We start from the raw sequence: 6785 nt of genomic DNA on the forward strand, positions 1-6785 counted from the left end.
TGGCCTGTTTCTCTCCAGAGGGGGAGAGGAGATCTTTTTGTGTTGATATGAAGAGAGGTGAGCCTGAGGAAGAGCAGCATTTGTCTTTCCTTCATCTCCATGAAGCCTGTTACTGCTTGGAGGCAGTCTGGTTTGGTGAATGAATTTAATTTTTCTTCTGTGATGGTGCTTTTGCTGTAATATTTGCTGTAGCATCTAGTTCTGTTGTAGATACGTTTCAGTGAAGTTTTATAGCTTGATACCTGTCATTGAAACTTGATCTGCAGTACACAGACTAAATCTAAAGCAGGGCAGGCAAGAAGAGTCACTACTAAACTACTCTGCCTTGGTGAGCCAGTAGCAGTTCTTGACTTGGCTGGTGCATTTCAATGGACTGTATGTAGAGGTTGAGCTTCTGTAAGATATCTCTTCTGTGGGAAGGCTGGTGCTAAAGGAACAAAAGAAGCTGTTTGCCTGCCGCGTGGCAGAAAACTCTGACCTAGCAGGTCAAGCTAGATGCCTGGAATATTCAGACTGAAAGTGAGCAAGGACACTTCAGGGTATGGTATACAGGAATGCTCTTTTCTGAGACATCTTACCTGTCTTTGGTTTGTTAAAGATAAAGTATATCTGACTAAGAAGCTGCTTTTGGTGAATCTCTCCTTTCTACTTTTTGTATATTCCAGATCGTGGAATTAGAAAACCAGAATTTCTGTAACTGGATCCTGAGGAAATGATTGTAAGCCACTGGGGACTAGCGAAGGCCTGGACATTCCTTGCAGAGTCTGAGCAAGAGTGCAGAGTCCCTCTCCCAGAAGGGAAATAAGCAGGAAACCTGTTCTTGGGAGCATGTCAGGGCGACCTGGGGCTGAGGACAGCTCATTGTTCCCATTGTAAAGGTTTCTGCCTTCGATCCAGGCATAAGACGACTTCTGAAGAACTGTACTAGACCAGGATGTGATGCGTTTGGGGTATTTGGGGTAGTGGTGTTGAGGCAACAGGCTTTCTCTAGCTCTTCCTGCTTTTAGCCTGCTTTGTTAAAGTAGTAAGGTTTGTGCTGTCATATTGTCATCACTTCTTTTCCACAGCATGTTTTTGACATGCAGAAAACATTGACCAAATTTGACAAGGGCATGGAGGTGCTAAAGCTATTAAATTCTTTTGCTGTTAGGAAAATGCAGTCATAGAAGGAGAAGAAATTTCCACCCTGAGAGAAAGCTGGATTTTGCTGAACACCAGAAAATCCTCTTGCTGGAGAGATGATAAAAATTAGTCAACAGCATAAAGAGTTTCTGTTGGAACATCTACCTTCCTAGGCCCCAGCTACCCGCCAAGCACCTGTGATACGTGTGGAACTTCTTGGTGTTTAAAAACAAACGCACACCACATTCCTGGCGAATGTGCTCACTTCTCAGTAGCAGAAATGGCTTCTTTTCTTGCAACCTTTGATTATTGGACTCTGCTTCTCTAAGGGTCTGGTCGAGGAGGCCTTTGGCTAGAAGGCAGCTTGTAGATTTTTGCAAAGTCTTGAATTACAGCATAAAAACTAGATGGAAGTAAATAGTTGCTTTTGCATTGGTGGCCGAACAGTCTTCAGCATAAAGGGTTTAAAAAAAAAAAAAAAAGTACATTCAAAAGGACTCAAATCTCTGATTTTCAGTATGTCTTAGTGTTTTTAAAAATGTATCCAGTATCTTCTGATTGATGAAATTATCTGTTTTATTTTTAAGCAGAAACGTTCAAATATGGATGTTCAAAAACTAGGTGACAGCGTAAAAGCTCCCTATTTGGAGGCAAGTGCTTAATTTTAGGTACTGCTAAATTAGATTGAATTTCTGGGCTACTCTGCTAACACCGTGCAGGAGCTGCAGTTCACCTGGTCCACGTAGGAAGTGCTGAGCATTCCGAGTTAGATGGCATTTACTGCTATGATCATCGGAAGTTATGGTTGTGTATATGTGGTACTTCTGGAAATGACATGTACGAGCTGTATGGTCAGCTGTAACCACAAACATTTCATGCTATTCCTGCCCTAGCAGAGGCGTTAGAACTAAGAGGCCTTTTTATTATCCAGGAGTTGGAGAGCTGAGTTACCTCATTCTACTGAGAGTTCACACTTCCCTACCCTCATTTCCTTTTCATCAGTGCTATCTCCAACCTCAGCTTCAGTATTGACCTTTGGTGCTTGTGGTAGTAAAAACAAACAAACAAAAAAAAACGAAAACCCCCTTCCTCTTTGCTATTAAGAATAACATTGAAAATGTCAGAGCAGAAACTTCAGCTTCTTCACCTCGACTTAGCTGAAACTTGTTTGAAGGGGAATTCTTCATATGCTTTAGACTGTCAATTCAGAGGTTAGAGGCTTAAAGCAGCTCCTTACAATTTTCTATTGGATTCACTTATCTGTAACAACTTAAAAATATGACGTAGGTTTTGTATACTGTTGCAAACCATGGAGAAGAGGAAGACGGAGACCTAATTTTCAGTGATGTATCGTAATTCTTTTATCTTCTGTACCTCTCTGTAGGCTTGAGATAGAGTTAATCAAAACCACGTTATCAACAGGCACTGGTATTAAGGCACTAAAAACAAATGAGAAAGACGAGGGTTTTGCAATAGAAATAGCTCTTTAATTCTGTGGACGTCCTGGAAGTCTGTAGAAGTGGCATAAGAGCTGTATACAAGTGGTTGAGATTCCCGTATGGGTGACGTAGTAGGAGTTTATCCAAAAACATTTGTGATAATCCTGCATTCATTTCAAGCAGTATGCTCTGCCTGCTTGCTGTTGGCCTCATTGCTGATGACTTCCTGTTTTTCGTCTTTCAAAGATAATTAGCGTGTGTATGAAACTGAGCAGGGTTTGTTTGGGTTAGGGATCTGACAGATCACATAAGTTTTCTTCATCAAAATCCTGTTCTGGAGCAGTGACTTGTTATCTTGCGCTTCCTTTGGGGCACGTGCGGAGAGTAGCTCTGCAGAGTCTTGTGCGTTTACACAAGTATGTGCCAGGTACCCCTGGTTCTGAGCTACCAAGAATCTTTACTCTCTGTAGATAAGTCCATACCTGTTTTTTTTTTTTTCACTTGTCCAAAAAAAGAGCCATTTGTAATTTGGACAAGCATTTTTAATTGCACCATTAAGAAGTGATATTCAGAATTTTCAGGAAGTTCAGAAGCATTTCCGAGTCTGTTGTTCTCCTGACCTTTGTGTTCATCTTATCCTCCTTTAGGCTGACGACCTATTATTTAGGATCTAAAACTGCTATGTCATTGACAACGGGATCACAGTTTTTGCTTGGAAACTTCTTAGAGCATGGAAATATCTTCTATTCTATTAATCACCTATTACAAACACAGGGATAGTACAATTGAGTTGAAAAATGTTAACTGCAGTGAGGTTTATGTAAATACTTATTATTGGTTAAAATTTTTATGTAAAACTTTTGCTCCGGTTACTATAAGAACATGCTATTTCTCAGGGATCAAGACAGTATGCTTTTGGTTAAGTTTTATGGCAGCTATGTTAAAAGGCAACAGTAAACCTTTTAAGATTTAGATCTTCCAAGCATATGATAAATCACTGAGGCTGAAAGTTAGTTCCAGGAGACTTCTGAAATTTTAGGCTGAACAGTAGTAAATTTTTGAACTTGAAACTTGTTTGGGACTTTCTGGTTGTGAACGGTACTTTTTATATGAACTTGATGGAAAACACTTGAGTAATAGCAGTATCCTTTTGTATAAAACACAAAGGAAACGTAGGTATTAGGCAAAAACAAGCTGGGTTTCTGCTATGTCACATCTTAAGATGGGATTTTAATTTTCCAAGAAGTAAAAGAACTTGCCATTGGCTGCACTGTTCAAGCAAAGATGACTTAACAACTGCTGTTACCTCCTCCGGAGAGATGCTCCCTAATTCATTGCAAGACTCAAATTCAGAAATTCAGAAGCAGTAATGCAGTAGAGGAAAATATGTGTTTTAGCTGCATTCAGGTTTACATTTGCAGTTTTCTGAGGTGAACACTAACCTATTCTGACGATACAGAGAAGACATCACTAGCTTATGCTTTTTCTGTTCCTTGGTTTTTCCCTGTTCTGTCACCAGATGTAGTGCTCACTGCTATTATATATTTTGGGGGAAAGAGGAAAGGCAGTCTCTTCGTTAAGCCTGTGAAAATACTGCTTTGAAAGATACTGGCTGTTAACAACCTGAATATAGTATAGTCTGTCAGCAACTGATCCAGCAGTCTAACAGCACTGTCAAGTAAGTGGTGTAAATTTTGGGGGTGAACAGCTGCCCCCAGCAAGTGAAAGTTTCTGCTCTCTCCAGCAGGGAGAGAGTTTCACCTTCAGAAAATGTCTTGGCTTTGCCTAATGGGTAAAAATCACATTTAAAATTGGGAGGGTAGCTTCTACAGGAGAGCATGCTTTCTTGCTCTAGTGAGGGCTAAGCAAGAGATTAAATTGTGGGAGTCTGGCATGAAAGTCTGACCCAAGCCTTGCTGAAAGCACTAAGGGGATATACCTGCTCAAGGTCTATAGTGGGAAGGGTCAGTTCGTGGAACTCTTTAAAATACTTATGGCAAAGGTATTTGGTTAAGCACTTGCTTTATCCTAGCTGTCGTCTTCTGGTTAGGAACCACAGAATTTTCACTGCGATACTACAGCCACTATATTTGTTTGATTTTCCCAGCAGGTGAACTTTTTTCAGATCAGGAAGACAGTAATAATGCTTTTCTCTGTTGCTGATGCAATAAATGAATGTTTCCTTTAGCAAAGCAAATAACCCACTGGGGTGTGTAGACCAAAACACCTGTGGTGTTCCACACTGCCAGTTTCAAGCAAATGTTTTTCCATGCTGAAGTCTAGCACAATCAGGCAAGTGCTACTGCACAGAGAACCTACGTAAATAGCGTGCTTGGTCCTCTCCCGTACAGTCTGCAGGAGCACCCACAAACGAGGCTATTTTGCTTTGAGGTTGGTAATAATTCTTTCTGCTGAAAATCTAGTTGTTCCAGAACACAGTAAATTCTCAAATTTAAGCTCAGCACAGGAACATCTCTTAGTGCAGGGGTATTCCCCTTTCCAACTTTATCTGTTTCCCTATTGAACAGAACAATATTATCGAGAAGCAATAAATCTTTGCACTGGAAGAACTCAGTGTGCTTGCAATTGCAAGGAAACACAGCAAAGAAAGGAAGTGTCTATGAAACCACATCCCTGGTCTCTCAAATGTTTATCTGTGCTGGTGAGCAAAAGGGTTAGAGATTTTTGTGTTCTAAAAATGAAATATGATCCTTTATTTTGCATGGTCCTCTGTCTCTTTCTAGTGAGTGCCTAAGTAGAAGGCACTTAACAGATTTTTCAGGAAGAGGGTAAAGGTCTTCCAGGTTGGCTACCATTTGAGTAATGTTGAAATCTTGTACTCGTGCCTTTTGCAATAGATTAATTTAGTCATTTATTACAAAAGAAAGATGACGAGAAAATCAAGTAAGAGAGTTTTGCACTCATTTCTTTTAATAAGCTCTGATTTGTTCTTATTTCTGTAGTAGAGGAGAACATTTCTCTGAAGTCGGAGTAAAAACGATACTATGCAATTTCTTATGCTTTTCTCTGCCTTCCTGGGTTATAAATAACTCAGCAGCTTTCTCTTTCTTTTACAGTAGTACTTCTTAGCGGTGGTCTTGTGATAAAGTATTTGGCATCCTGTAAGTTAGAACTGAGCAAAGAAAATCCTTTTTCTCTGTGTAGGGATGTGGAGTCAAAGGTAGTGGATATTCTGCTGTTATAGTTGTTGTGGGTGGTAGAAAACTAACAAGTTTGTTTTGTTTTGGCCTTAGGAACATTTTCCGTTTTTTTTTTTTTTTTTTTTTTTATCTTGTAACCTGCCCAATCCTGGATCAGAACAAATTTTGTGCTGCTGGTAGAAGCAGCAGTATGCAAGATAGATCAGGTTGTACATGCTGCCTTTTTATTCAGTGACTGATTGGACATACCGGAGAGAGCAGGGAAGCAAGGGTGAGGCTTGCTTACTGGGAACCACCTCCTTCTATGGATGAAACAGTATGCTATTACAAAGTGTTTTTTCAGATTTTTTTTTTTCTGCTTCTTCCCTCAAAGTAAGCAAGCAGGGAGGAATTTCTAGCTGGAAAAGAGCAGATCTGCTCTGATAAAAGTCCCTGTGATGGTGACAGAGGTGCTTTCCTTGTGCAGTGTTGTACTCGCACCCTCTGAAGCACCATGTGCAAAGGGCAGTGCTCCAAGCAGAGCTGTCTGCAGCATCTTAAGTGTCCCAGAGGTTAACTCCACCTTGATTCTTGAACCCTCCCCTCTACCTCCAGGTGGATTTGGGGCATTTGTTTGTTTGTGGCAAGGTAGTGAACAAGCAGAAGAAAACTTCACGTTTCTATTGGGAAACTTCTGCCAGTCTTTGCTGTAGACAGGCTGTGTCTCTCTGAAATATGATCTTTTAATTAAGAGGCACCAGTAAGTTAGGTTATTTTTTGTTAGTTATTTTAGCGTGGTCTTGTAGGCCAGGACCCCCCCCAGATGTGGATGTGTTTGAATGAGGTTTTGCAATATCAGGTGCTAACCCAAATGATTTATTTTCATTTTTTTCTGAGGGCCAGGAACTTACCAGACACACAGAGGAGAAAACAAGTAGAAATAATTTGGTAAAACATCCTTGCTGGAAACTTTCACTTGCCCCAGAACACAGATGGCATTCTTCTAACTGCCCAGCACTGTGGACTTCTGCCAGAAGGGATTTGACTAGTCTTTGCCTGTGACTCAGAATAGAGATGTGTTGGG

Source organism: Struthio camelus, chromosome 3 (genome assembly GCF_040807025.1).
Source record: "Struthio camelus isolate bStrCam1 chromosome 3, bStrCam1.hap1, whole genome shotgun sequence".
NCBI lineage: Eukaryota > Metazoa > Chordata > Aves > Struthioniformes > Struthionidae > Struthio > Struthio camelus.